Source organism: Dromiciops gliroides, chromosome 2 (genome assembly GCF_019393635.1).
Source record: "Dromiciops gliroides isolate mDroGli1 chromosome 2, mDroGli1.pri, whole genome shotgun sequence".
Lineage (NCBI taxonomy): Eukaryota > Metazoa > Chordata > Mammalia > Microbiotheria > Microbiotheriidae > Dromiciops > Dromiciops gliroides.
Window position 1 is genome coordinate 593,650,134 of NC_057862.1, and position 15,015 is coordinate 593,665,148.

The window sequence follows — 15,015 nt, forward strand, 5'->3', positions numbered from 1 at the left end:
TTGTTCAGTCATTTCAATTGTGTCTGACTCTTCATGACCCAATTTGGCGTTTCCTTTTTAAAAATCTTTTTCCCCCTGGGGCAATGACTTGCCCAGGGTCACACAGCTAGCATCAAGCCTCTGAGGCCAGATTTGAACTCAGGTCCTCCTGAATCTAGTGCCAGTGCTTTATCCACTTTGCCACCTAGCTGTCCCGTAATTTGGGGTTTTCTTGGCAAAAATACTGAGGTAGTTTGCCATTTCATTTTACAATGAGGAAATGGAGGCAAACAGGGTTAAATGACTTGCCCAGGGTCACACAGCTAAGCTGGTAAGTGTCTGAGGCCATATTTGAACTCAGGTCTTCCTCACTTCAGGCCCAGGAATCTATCTACTTAGCCACCTAGCTGCCTCTAAAATCTAAATGTGCCTATTTGCAATTTAAATTCATTATTCCTGATTCTACCCTCAAAATAGGAGAAGTCTAATCTTTCTTCAACAGGACAAGTCTCTAGATACTTGAAGACAATTAACTTGTCCCCTCTGAGTCTTCTCTTCCACTTATGAAGAATGCCCAATACTCTCTAGGAGTGTGCTGGAGTCAGATCATACTGACTCTTGAGAACTGACTGTTAAATTTTCAGGTTGAGCACATACTTTGAAATCGAAAAACACTATCAGTTAGGATTTGGTTTGTTTTGTTGATTGCCTAGACTTAGCAAAGTGATGGAGAAAATGTTCAAGTTGCAGATTCAATTTAAAAAGCACATGGAGGGCAGGTAGGTGGTCCAGTGGATAGAACAACAGCCCTGGAGTCAGGAGGACCTGAGTTCAAATCCCAACGCAGACACTTGACACTTTACTCTGGGCAAGTCAATTAACTCTTATTGCCAGGGGGAAAAAGCATATGGAGAAAGCACAAAGGCCACAAAAATAAATACTGTGTAATTATAATGAACAAGCTTGCCTCCTAAGAAGACATAAGAAAATACACCTCCCTTTTTTTTGTTGTTGCAGAAGTGAGAATTGAGATACTCTAGGTGTAGAGCATTGCTACAATGTTATACTTGATTGATGTGTCAGTTTGTTTTGCTGAAATGTCTCCTTTTTCTATTTTTTTGTTGTTGTTACAAGAGATAAGATCAGTAGAGGGGGAGGAAGAGGGTAATAGTTGTAAATGAAAGTGATTTTAAAACAAAATATATCAATCAAAATTAATTTTAAAAAATAAAAGCAGGGGGCAGCTAGGTGGCCCAGTGGATAGTGCACCGGCCCTGGAATCAGGAGTACCTGAGTTCAAATCTGGCCTCAGACACTTAACACTTACTAGCTGTGTGACCCTGGGCAAGTCACTTAACCCAAATTGCCTCGCTAAAAAAAAAAATAAATAAAAGCATATGGAACAATTTTTGGAGAGTCAGTTATCGCACTTACCAGCATACCCCTGTCTTCGTCATCTTCGTGTTGCTCTTCTCTGGACACTCTCCAGTTTATCAGTGTTCTTACACTTTAGTACACAGAATAAAACATGATAGATACTTCATATATTATCTGATAAGGGCAGAGTGTGGTAGAACCATTAACTCCTCACTTTAGTACCTGAGAGGAGGATGAATTAGAGTGGGGAGATATTTGAGGCAAGACAATCATTCAGAAGGCTGCAATGGTCCAGGTGTAAGTTAATGAGTGCCTTCACCTGAGTGGTAGCTATTTGGGTTTAGTGTAAGGAGGAGTCAAGAATGTCCAAGTTGCAAGGCTGGGTAACTGGTAAAATTATGGTGCCTCAGCAGTAACAAGAAAGTTGGGAAGAGTGGAGGATTGGGGTGGGAAGAAGATTATGAGTTGTTTTGGACTTGTTGAGCTTGAGATGTTTATAGGACCATCCAATTCAAAATTTCTGAGAAGTAATTGGTGGTGTGCAACTACAGCTCAAGAGAGAGATTAAAGCTGGATATAGAGACCTGAGAATCAGCTGCATAAAGATAAGCAAACCTATCTGAGGTGATGAGATCACCAAGTGGGATAATATAGCAGGAAGAGAAGATGACCTTGGATAGTACCAGGACAGGCACTTCCATCAACTTATTGAGGGAATTCTTGATCAGGTACAAGTTGTCATAGATATCTTTGAGTTCCCTTCCAACTTGAGATCCTTGGATTCTGATACAGTGACTTTTACAATGACCATCACCTAGCATAATGGAATACAAAATACCTAATAAAAACTACTTAATGCAGTGAGAAGAATAGATCTGTGTTACTATATTTTAATTATATGCCTTAACCCAAGTCACAAACCCTGGAAGATAGCTGGGAGAGCCTGAATAATATCTAAACAGGTCCAGGCATCAGTCCATTTTGGCTGAGATTTAAAAGCTTAAAAGAATGTCTTCTGTCTGCCAAGTCAGAATTGGAAAAGAGGCTAGAAATGTTTCCGGTGATAATGCAGCCTGTCTTCTCTAGGCGTACTTCCAATTACTTGAGCTTCAAGATTTTTTCTTAAGATCTCAACCTCCTATCTCGCTTTTTCTTTTAGGACAGTGAATACTTGTCACCTTCAAAATAGAGATTATTTCCCACAAGAAATAGTTGACAAATATTCTTTTCTTTCATGTGGTACACAATCAACATTTTAATTTGCTTAAAACAGTTTCTGAAGTACAATTGGCTTAGTTAGTTCAAGGTGAACATTTTTTTTTTTAAGAAGAAACCTGAACAAATATCTTCAATTCAGGCAGAGCTCATGAAAATATGTTTTGATATTTTCATTAGGTAAGAATGAAAGGAAGGAAAAGTTAAATATTAAAAAATTAACATGGCTGGCCATGTGACTAGAGTTGATGTCCAATTAAGGCATAATACATGTTAGCTTATGTCTTGGGTGCCATTGTGGTTTTCTGTCCAAGAAAAATATGATTAACACATAAAATCTGTATGCCCCAGGAAGTCGAAGGAAAAAAAAAACTTTTTTTCATTCTTTTAAAGAAATCAATAGGCAAAATACATTTATTTTTGTGTGGTGCAGTATGTCTGGGGTATTCAATGGTTGTTGGTTTTTTTTTTTTTGAATCATGTAAAATTAAATGTCAGCAAATAAACCTTTGCCCTGGTCTGAGCAATTGCTTTGAATCCATTCCTTGTAAGCCTTAATGCTGTGTGGTAAAGAATGAATGAGTAAGGGGGGGGGGGGGAATGATTATAAACTGGCAACTACCAGTACTTTCTTATCCAGACTACCAGAATGACGAGCTGCCCTGAAAAATGAGATGAACAGCAATTTGTTCTGAGCCTCGATTCAATATACTCTGTGATTCTTCTTGAGCATCCATCCCTGCCTTGGTGAGTCCCAGACCTCAACATTAGTGAATGGAGCCTTTGTATCCAACGTTGAACCTTGTTAGCAGGATGCTCTTGGAATAGCCTAAGAAAATAGACTTACATCTAAAGGACTTGACACATTAGATTCCTTTGATCTGTTGAGTGTGTATTTGAAAGCAAAGTAGGATCATGTTTTCCTGCTACTTTTCTTAATGTTTTACCATTTCAAAATGATTAGTCTGAATAGATCAGAATAGAAAAGCCATTGTGGAATTTGTGCCATAGTCTTGTTGGTTAAGTACAGAGATTGCGAATGATTTTCTTCCATGAAATTAACTTACAAGTGGAATAAATTTGCATTAATTTTAATCAAAATTGAAGGCTGAGACCAAAAGTCATATTAATGTCAGTGTTGATTACGAATTATCTTTTTAAAAAATAATCTCTGATTTGAATAACTGTTAGCATAAAAATATCTTTTGAAATGTGTTAGATTGTAATACTACAATCCTACATGAACAAGAATAAAAATTAGGGTCAGAAACAAAACCTAAAATCAACTTTTAAAATGTTTTCCTTGAAGCAATAATCCAATCATTAGAATGGATCCTTGAATATTACTAGAAATATTGGTATAAATGAAATATGGAGATGGAGATATTGTCATTTGAACCAAGAATGTCATAATCTCTCCACTGTGTTATATAGGAATAATGACTTTTAAGTCAATATTTAATAAATTATAATTTTTCTTTGCCAAACATATTCATTGTTACCTTTGATTTTCACATCATCTTCTGAAGTATCCCCCTTTCTCTTATCCAGTTAGCCACACTTTTTAGTAATTATTTCAGGTTTTTATTTTTTTTAATTATGAATTTAACGATCATCGATATACAAAGTAAAGAAAGTCCTATGGAGATGAGTCTGCAGTATAGCCTGGAGAGGGATGAAGGCCTGGACTGTTAATTCTCACATAAGACACTGCATCTTGTGACTTCTAATTAGCAGTCCCCCATGCCTATAATGCTCTCCCTCATCTTTGCCTACTGGCTTCCTTCAAGTCCCAGCTAAAATCTTACCTCTTACATGAAGCATTTCCAAATCTCCCTTAATTCTGGTGCCTTCTCTTTTTTGATTATCTTCAATCCTGAATATATCTTGTTTGCACAAAAAAAAAGACCATCTGAAAGCAAAGCCAACAGATTTGTCAGCTATTCTTAATCAAGTAGAAATTGACCCAAACAAGAGTCTACAACATGCCCTTGTTTAAGCTTTGAAAAACATCCTCTCGTTTCTTTTATTGCTTTGTTTACAGCTTTATTTGAGCCCATTATAGTATTTTGTAGGTTTTTATTCCTTTATAAGTTGTTTTGAGGAAACTGCCATAAAATCTAGTCTGTTCAGCATCTCATCTGTATTGAGTTTGAGTTGTTATGGGCCCGTAGCACCCCAGAAGTTCTCTGGAGCACATCAAAGAAATTTCTCCTTGAGAAACTAACCAGAGGACAGACAAGCCTAGAGAGATAAGTGGAACCGGATCTGACAGAGCTAGCTCCGGGACCCCCACCCTTCATTCTAGTCTCCCTCAACCCTGGGGCGAGAAGATTAAGGTGTGGCTGCTTCCTTTGTGTCCTGAGGAGCTGGCTTGAGAGATCCACAGCCACCCCTCATTCAATTCCTCCAGCCATCACCAGTGGGGGATGGTCCTCCCTCACTAAAGGAACTTTCCACAGTCAGATGGTCACCCCCATCAGTCCTCTATAAAAGTACCTGCCTGTCTCCTGCTCAAAGAGATTGGTATCTCAGAGCCACACTCTGCCATGCCTTTCTCCCCATGAGAAGTCCAAGGATTTCTTTCGTGGTTTCCCTTCCCTTCCCCTTCCTCTAAATAAACTACCATCTTATTCTAACTGCTTTTGTGTGTAAGAGGGTATACTTCTTTAAAGAGTAATTCCTAAGGACCCCAAACCCCTATCCCAAACGCCGTAGCCCATTTTCCCCATGACAGAGTCTAGGGAATAAATGGGCCTCTTGGTAACTGAGCAGAGCAAAAATATCCTGAAGGTTCAGAACTAAAAGGTGACTAGATGTCCTTGAAAACTAACCCAAACTGGAACTCCCAGGTCCTTAACCAAAAAAGATGGAAGACTGTGATGAGTATAATCTAGTGTGTGGTCACCTTTATTCTTGTCCCAAGTGTAGGGATAACTAGCTAGGGTTTATTTATAAATTAGAAGCCGTAGCACCAAGTTTGGCATTAAGCATTTATTAGTGAAAAAGAGAGAACATGCAGAGTTCAGAAAGATAGCAAAGCCTATTTACCTTATAGGAGAGATCAGAGTCCAACCTGGCCTGGTTCTTCTGACACCACCACCGGGCTCCAGCAACAAAGAGAAAGAGCCTATGCCTGTGAGACCAAAAGCTTCCTGGGGGTCCAGAAGAGAGGTGTTCCCCCACACACTGCTTCATGCTGATTGGCTGGTAGCATTCAAGTCCATTGATTGACATGACTTAAAGGTGGTCTTAAGTTAGCTAACTTCCTTTAGTTAGTTAGGAGGCCGTGTGTGTGTGTGTGTGTGTGTGTGTGTGTGTGTGTGGGAGGGGAGGCCTTTGGGTGTTGGCAAATCCCATTATTTTCTCACAAGACTAGACATTTTCTCTGATCGGCATGACTCTCAAATCTCTACAAAATAGAAATTATGCACCAAAGATAAAGCAACTGTCTTCATGGTTTAGGATAGTGGTGTCAAACACAAAGGAAAGGGATCTTTGCAGATTGTACATTGACTTAGAAAATAACAAATTGGGGACAGCTAGGTGGTGCAAGTGGATAAAGCATTGGCCCTAGATTCAGGAGGACCTGAGTTCAGATGTGGCCTCAGCACTTGACACTTACTAGCTGTGTGACCCCTGGGCAAATGTGGTCCTTGGTGATCGGCCTGGTCCTCCATAATAGCACGTGCTTGACAAGGTTCTCAACCTCAGAGGTGGCCTTGGGTTTTTGGTGAGTTCTATACGGAATATAGACTAAGCTTAGATCTAAGACTATTTATTTGTATTTCTACTTTCCTATTTCTCTAATCAACATCACCTTGTTTTGTTGGCTAATTAATTCCCAAACAATAAAAGCTCTAACTAAAGCTCAGAGGCTTCTTTCTCTCACTGGTCTGGGATATATATATATATATATATATATATATATATATATATATATATATATATATATATATATATATATATATATATATATATATGGGAAAGGTTAAAGGGGAGTTTAATGCTCTTGTATCCAATTTTAAATCTCACACAAGTCACTTAACCCTCATTGCCATACCCCCCCCCAAATTAACATTATCTACGTTGTGTTTTTATTTATTTTGTTAAACATTTCCCAATTAAATTTTTTTTCCCCAGGGCAATGAGGGTTAAGTGACTTGCCCAAGGTCACACAGCTCATAAGGAGGAGGTGTCTGAGGCTGGATTTGAACTTAGGTCCTCCTGAATCCAGGGCCAGTGCTCTATCCACTGCACCACCTAGCTGCCCCTTTCCAATTACATTTAAAAAAAATTTTTTTTTACGGGGCAATGGGGTTAAGTGACTTGCCCAGGGTCACACAGCCAGTAAGTGTCAAGTGTCTGAGGCCGGACTTGAACTCTCCTGAGTTCCTACTCCTGAATCCAGGGCCGGTGCTTTATCCACTGTGCCACCTAGCCGCCCCTCCCAATTACATTTTAATCTATTTTTGCTGCCAGCTACTTGGGCCCAATTTGATACATCTGGTCTAATACACCAGCAACCAAAAAAAAAAAAAACCGTTAAAAATTCAATGAATTAATGCTTAACTCCCACTCACTCAGCATCCTCCCCGCCCCCCGCCCCCAATCCATGGATTTGCAAAAGAACATAATCCCACAATCTGAACTACCAGAAATTTGCCAAGGCCTTGATATCCAACATCTTGGCAACATTCTGTGTCTCTGTAGGAGAATGCAGGAACAGAGGGGAATGCCTGGGCTTGAAATAGATCTCAGCCCCTACCCCAGACCCACCCACTCCTCTCCTCCCAGAGCCTGGGAGAGTCAAAGTCCAAATGACTGAAATCTGCCTAGGCTGCAAGAACAACTACACTCCGTACTTCCTGGCCAGAGGCTGATAAAAGATGGAACAGGACAAGACACCTGTGTGTGTGTGTGTGAGAGAGAGAGAGAGAGAGAAACACACACGCACACACAAGGAGTGTGTGTCTGTCGTCTGTCTGTCTGTCTGTCTGTCTGTCTGTGTACGAGTGGGGAAGAGTTGCATGAGGGCCAGAGCCAAGCAAGGTCAGAGGAAAGTCCTGCTGTTCCTTTTCTCACCCGCGCGAGTGAGGCTTGACATCTGGAAGCAGAGCAGCAAGTCGGGGCTCCCTGGGAATGTCCTGGGGCAGGTGGCCTTGATCCAGGACTTCCTTGCAAATCCCAGTCAAGACGTCCATATGGGAGCAGTACCTATTCTTTTTTTCCATCGCACCTCGACTATGCTAAATAGGGGATTGATTTCCCAAATCTTAATAGCAATTACAATCTTTTCCTAGCTCTCTCTAAACCCATCCTAGTGTTAATCACACAAGCAAGGATGAACATAAAAAAGAAAAGAGAGAGGTTGCCCCTCTGTACTGCTACCCGCTGCCAGGGATGTTGGGGGCAGGGGGAAGGCAAGCCCTCAGATGCCTGCTGGGAGCAGAACTAGAGAGGTTTCTGCCAATCCTAGCCCAAGGGTCTTTGCTCCTTCTGAAGGAGCCCAGAACTACCCCTGCTGATGCTGACCCTGAAGCAGTAGTGAAGATGATGGCTGCCTTGGAGGAGCAAGCCGAGCTGAACTGAGGGGCAGCTGCCCTGCAGAGGGGCTCCGGTAAATCCACCAGTCCGGCTGAGACACCATGCCCTATGGGGATCTAGCCCAGCTGGAATGGCTCAGCTCAGCAGCTGAATAATCATCATTGGATCTTTGGGATCCTCTTCTTCCTCCTCCTCCTCCTCCTCCTCCTTGTCAGAGTGACCCTGATCTTCCTGCTCCTTTTTCTTCTCCTCCTCCTCCTCAACCTAGCATTTCTATAGCTCTTTAAGGTTTGCAAAATACCTTAAAAATGTTGCCTCATTTAATCCTCACAACAAACCCTAGGAAACAGGTGCTATTATTATCCCCCATTTTACAGATAAGGAAACTGAGGAATACAAAGGTTAAGTGACTGGAGCAGGGTCACACAGAAATGTGCCAGAAACGGGATTAGAGACTGAGAAAGCCAAATTAAAAGACATCACCAAACTGGTTATCTCTGAGATAGTATCTGCTTGATGGCAGCATTCACAACACTGCTACATATACATAAAAACAAACCAAAAAAACCACTTAGAACATTTTAATGAAAACAATCTTAAAAATTGACTGTTGCGGGGGCAGCTGGGTGGCCAGTGGATAGAGCACTGGCCCTGGATTCAGGAGGAACTCAGTTCAAATCCGGCCTCAGACACTTAACACTTACTAGCTGTGTGACCCTGGGCAAGTCACTTAACCCCAATTGCCTCACCAAAAAAAAAAAAAAAATTGACTGTTGGGAGGCAGCTAGGTGGCAAAGTGGATAAAGCACCCGCCCTGGATTCAGGAGGACCTCAGTTCAAATCCGGCCTCAGACACTCGACACTGACTAGCTGTGTGACCCTGGGGAAGTCACACTTAACCCTCATTGCCCCACCAAAAAAAATTTTTTTTTAAATTGACTGTTATATTATTAAGTACATCCACTTAGTTTGGATCCTTCTTACAGATGCAGAGTTTCTTTCTAATCATGAATTTAAGCTTTTTTTCTGATTGCCTTTATCTCCCTCATTCTTTGAGCCAACAAATCATTCTTATTCAGATGTACAATTTAAATAATTCATATGGTTCACTGAGCAACATTTTTTGTTGAGCTCAGCAGAATGAAAATTTACAACAAAACCTCTTGCTGTTTCCAGGAGCCAGTTTCCACCCTGTGGAATCCTGAGGTTTAGACAGAAGGTCTACATTGTGTTCAGAGAATTATCTCTGAGTTACATTAATGAAAAGAAGATGAAGGATTTCTCAGCTGGTGTTAAGGCAGCAGTTTTCAATTTGGTCTAATCAGCATTATCACATAGTGTTTATTTCATGTCTCTGTCAGACCAGACTTCTGGTATGGACAATCTAACAAGGATGTAATTGGAAAAGATTCATTTTACAAATCGAAGGATTAAAATTGTAAGGAAGAGTCTCATAACAGGAAATAAATGTTGGTGGTTGTACCAAGGAGAGTCACGAAATTGCTTATACATTGAAAACTACTAATAAAACCATTTAGAGAAAACATTTTCTCTATGCCCATCACACTCAGAGAAAACTAGATGTAATCTTGTACGGGGAAATTGCAAGTAATGCATAATTTTATGAGATTCAGAAGGAAACATTAAAAGTCTTCATGTAATTTCCAGGTGGTAACTAGACAAAAAATAACTAAAAGTTGAGGAAAATTCAACACAGATATCTTTAATGAGTATTAGTATATTTCTTATTAGTAGGTCAATGGTGACTAATCGCATGTTTTATAATGAATTTAGCATACTAAGTTTTTTAAATAATGAGAATTATTGGTGAATTCTAACAGCAGCTGCAACACAACAGTAAATAATTGGTTTCTGAGAGTCCACAAAGATTGACCATATATAATAGAGTATAGGTTGACCTAAAATTTAAAAATGAAACATTTTAGGATTGTGCCAATACTCATTACATAGGGGGAAAAAGGGACCTTTAAATTAATCTAGTTCAATCCTGTGTAAGGGGTTAAAATTCTAGCTTGTCTGTCTAAAATATCTAATGAGTGGTCGCCAATAAATTATAAACTTTAGCAAGAGTTAGACTTTTAAGCATTTATTAAGGAGAATAAGAATTTGGTAAAGAGAGAGAAAAAGGCCTAGATTCCTATCTATTAAAGGGAGAGCACATTTCTAGCTCCGCTCTCCACCAGAGTCCAGAGGAAAGAGAGCGAGCCTGAGCGCCAGTCTCTTCCTTCCTCCTCCCACTAGCCCGCGTCACTTCCTGACTCCTGGTCTTGCCCTCAAAGACCTTCCCTTCATGGGCAGAACTCCTCTACAGTAAGTATCCAGCAGGTGGCGTTATTCCAATCGTTACAGTCCCCCCTGTTGTTCCTCAAGAAACAAAATGTTTCCTTGACGGAACAGTAAAAACAATATAATAACTATTGCTAACTAATAATATGTGAACAACAATATAGAAAAGGAAGAGAGGAAAGTTTTGTCCAGAGGGGCGATTTTTTTTTTGTCCTCATGAACCAACGCTTTGACATTAGTCTTGCAAAGGGAGGGCCTCTGCAGAGAATACATGTTACAGATGGTGTATATTATAACAGAAAGAGAAAAAACACAACAAAAACAACAAATCAAAACTGTTCATTTAAAGTCTCTGAAAGTCTTTTCTCAGATGTCCTCTAGGTGTAGTCGTGGAATGGAAGTCTTTTCAGGGGTTGATGTGTGGATACTGGTAATCAGCCAGGAAATTTCCTACAAAATTGAGCTTAACACAACTTTAAAATAGCTTTGTCAATAATCAAATCCAACAATGAAAGTTCTCAAAAACATGTCTAAGGGAATTCAGAATCTTGGTTGTTACACATGAAACATATAATAAAAAAAATTGAACCATTCTTTAAAATTATAATATTACTATAGTCCCCCCCTTATGGAGGGTAATTGAGAAGACAATTGCTGCGATATTAATTATTAAAAATAATTTTTATCTTTGTTTCATCACTTTTTGCATCATCTGCCTAATTATCCTCATGCCATTATGAGAAATTAGAAAATCTAATATAATTGGTAACAGGTGTCAAGGCCAAATTCAACACTGTTATTTATCATGACACCTGAGATAATTATGGGGGTTACCATAAAAGAACAGAGAAATGATGGGATATGAGCATTCCCACACTTGAGCAATATGTACTGTCCATGCAGTATGCCAGGTCTAAAATAGGTGGATGGAATATATGTCCATGCCACCGAACATATTGGAGGAAACTGAGTCAGACTTAATCAGATGCATGGGATTGAGATGTCCATGGCATCAGGCATATAGGAGGGAGCATAGAAGCCAGGTGTAGAAGTGAGATGGGTGGGATGAATACTTCCAGCCATCTGTACCATATTGTGGGGAAAAAGAGAATAAAATATTAAACCAAGAGAATCCAACCTCAACATTTGTCAAAAGCCGTTCCCTCGGCCATACCTTGACTTCATGCATGTCTCCCCTCATGTGACAGTTCAGTGTCTGCTCTTGCATGTATTCCTCTTGTGATTGGATGGCATCTTGGCCAACTGGCATCTGATAACTCAGAATAAAGGCAATTAGTGTCTTAAATGATAAGTTCCCATAATCCAAGTCTCATATGGATTTAAAAATTGAGGATAATAAATGATTGCAAAAAATGTGAATACATCTTGACTCAGAATATAATATATAATTATGCAACAATTTCAAATAATACCCTTTTTTTTACTTAGTATACAATTACTTTTGTGAAAAATCTTAACATATTTAAATACAAGTTAAAGCACAACACAATCCTAAAGAAAACTTTTTTGAAAAAAGAAAACTTTTACAAACATTCCCCTCTTTTTTTTTTAAAATATGCTTATCAAAAATAATACTTCTAGAATCAATTTACACTTGCCATGGCAACCAATTTGCCAAGGGAATGCTTTAAAGAGTTTGATCAAATAATCAGTTGAGGAAAAAAAAATAACAAAAACAAACAACTCAGAATATGGGAGCACAATACTCCTAGAATTAACATTGTATTATGAAATCAAAACCATGTTTAAAAATAGATAGATGAATGAATAGAAGAAAATACACATGGAATAATAAAAGACAATGAAATTCAAACTAGGGAAATCTAAATGAATATGAATTTAATATCAATAAGAGTATTATAAAATATAAACTTGATCACATGACTATAAAAAGCTTTTACAAATATTCTCCTTGTTTTAGAAACTAAGTATAAGACACAATCTCAAAAGCATGAAAATCTCTATGAAAATAAACCCATACCATTAATTTCAAAATGTATATATAATAGCACAGAAATCCTATGTAACCTCTGAACTGATACTATTACTCTGAGTGAATTCAGAACACTTTTGATTCCGATATCTAAAATCCCCAATACTCATATCAATACCTTGCTGTTTACTTCTACATTTCTGTAAAATATATATACTTCCATGGCAAAAGAGGCGGAGTCTTGAACTATGGTGATGATTGTCATTCTCATTCAGCTTAAGGTTTTCTTCTTTAACCCCTCTATATTGTCTGTCAGTGTTTTCACCATACAAATGCTTTATAAGATTACTAATTAAAGACAAAAGCAGGTTAGCAAAATTATGAACAAATCGAGCATATCTGGAATTTAAAGGGTTTTCTAAGATTGTCTCAGAAGCACAGCCAGGCTGGGGAAGGGCTGAGCCTAAAGCTGCAAATGCAGGTAGAAAAAGTTGAGCATGCGCATCAGATCTCTGGACTTCCCAGGCAGGGGAAGCTATGGGCTTGGCCATAGGAGGAGTAGAGGGTGGGGTCTGGAGAGGAGGGGAGGGACCAGAGCAATTTGAATCAGACTTGATTTTGAACTCAGGTCTGGATTCCTCTTCCCCCACTTTGCCTCCAGGTGCTAGGGGATTAAAAGCTTCTAGAGGGTGGGTCATTGCCTCCAGGCATGCAAAATTAGAGCAACAATTAGTGTTAGAACTGGAAAAAGCTGCGGGAATCTCTACAGGTTTCTCTGAAAAAGCATGGTTGGGAGAGGGAGAGATATTTCTTTGTGGGAGTACATTGCTGGCTCTTCTAACAAAAATAAAAAGAAAAATAGAAAATCCACAAAAACAAAGCATTAACATGATCTTATCTCCCATTTGTCTGGTTAAACAGACTAAAATCAAAAATAGGATAATTAGGGAGTTTAAAAGGTCCATTTGAAAAAATTTAAAGGGAAAACACCAGGCAATTCAGCAGTACTTAAGATTTAAAGGGTTAGGGTAGGGAAAATTTCTTACCCAACCGGAAGATCAGAAGTGAGGTTCAGCTTTCCTCTTCGTGGTCAGCCATCTGTAAGGGGTTAAAATTCTAGCTTGTCTGTCTAAAATATCTAATGAGTGGTCGCCAATAAATTATAAACTTTAGCAAGAGTTAGACTTTTAAGCATTTATTAAGGAGAATAAGAATTTGGTAAAGAGAGAGAAAAAGGCCTAGATTCCTATCTATTAAAGGGAGAGCACATTTCTAGCTCCGCTCTCCACCAGAGTCCAGAGGAAAGAGAGCGAGCCTGAGCGCCAGTCTCTTCCTTCCTCCTCCCACTAGCCCGCGTCACTTCCTGACTCCTGGTCTTGCCCTCAAAGACCTTCCCTTCATGGGCAGAACTCCTCTACAGTAAGTATCCAGCAGGTGGCGTTATTCCAATCGTTACACCTGTCAAATTACAAAAAAGAAAACTGAAGCCCTCAAGTGTTGAGTAACATGCCGAATATCTCACATCTAGTTAGATGCAGGCCCAAGTACCCACATCTGCAGCCAGTTGTTATTTATTTATTTGTTTGTTCGTTCATCTATCTATCTCTATCTATCTATCTATCTATCTATCTGATATGGGGAAATAGGGTACAGGATTGGGTTAGGGGCTGGGGTTCTTAGGAATTCCTCTTTAAAGAATTACACCCTCTTGCACACAAAAGTAGTTAGAATAAGGTGGTAGTTTATTTAGGAGCAAGGGAAGGGAAGGGTGGGGGGAGGGAAACCATGAAAGAAATCCTTGGACTTTTCATGGGGAGATTGGCATAAAGCACATGGCTCAGAGGTACCAAATCTCCTCGAACAGGAGACTGGAAGGTACTTTTATAGAGGCCTGATGGGGGTGGACCATCTGCCCGTGGAAAATTCCTTTAGTGAGGGTGGACCATCCCCCACTGGTGGTAGCTGGGGGAATTGGGTGAGGAGTGGAGGACCATCCCCCACTGGTAGTGACTAGAGGAATTGGGGTAGGGGTGTCTACAGCCACAGCCACACCCAAATTTATCTCCCCAGGGTAAGGGAGATCAGAATGAAGGGTAGGAATCCCAAGCTAGCTCTGTCCGATTTGGTTCAGCTTATCTCTCTAGGCGTTATCTGTCCTCTGGTTTAGTTTCTCAAGGAGAAGGTTCCTTGATGTGCCCCAGAGAACTTCTGGGGTGCTCTGCATCCCATGACATTATCTATCTATCTATCTATCTATCTATCTATCTATCTATCTATCTATCTATCTATCTATCTATCTATCTATCTATCTATCTATCTATTTTTTGCTGGGCAATGAGGCTTAGGGTTAGACCAGGGCTCCTTGAACCATGTGATTTTGTTAGCCAGAGGGGGAGGAGGGGATCTGAGACCTTTGTCCTAAAAACAGGTCAGGAGGGGGCAGCTAGGTGTCACAGTGGATAAAGCACTGGCCCTGGATTCAGGACTACTTGAGTTCAAATCTGGCCTCAGACACTTGGACACTTACTAGCTGTATGACCCTGGGCAAATCACTTAATCCCCCTTGCCCCGAAAAACAACAACAACAAAAATAGGTCAGGAGGAGTATGATTAACTGTTATATACTCATTGAGAGG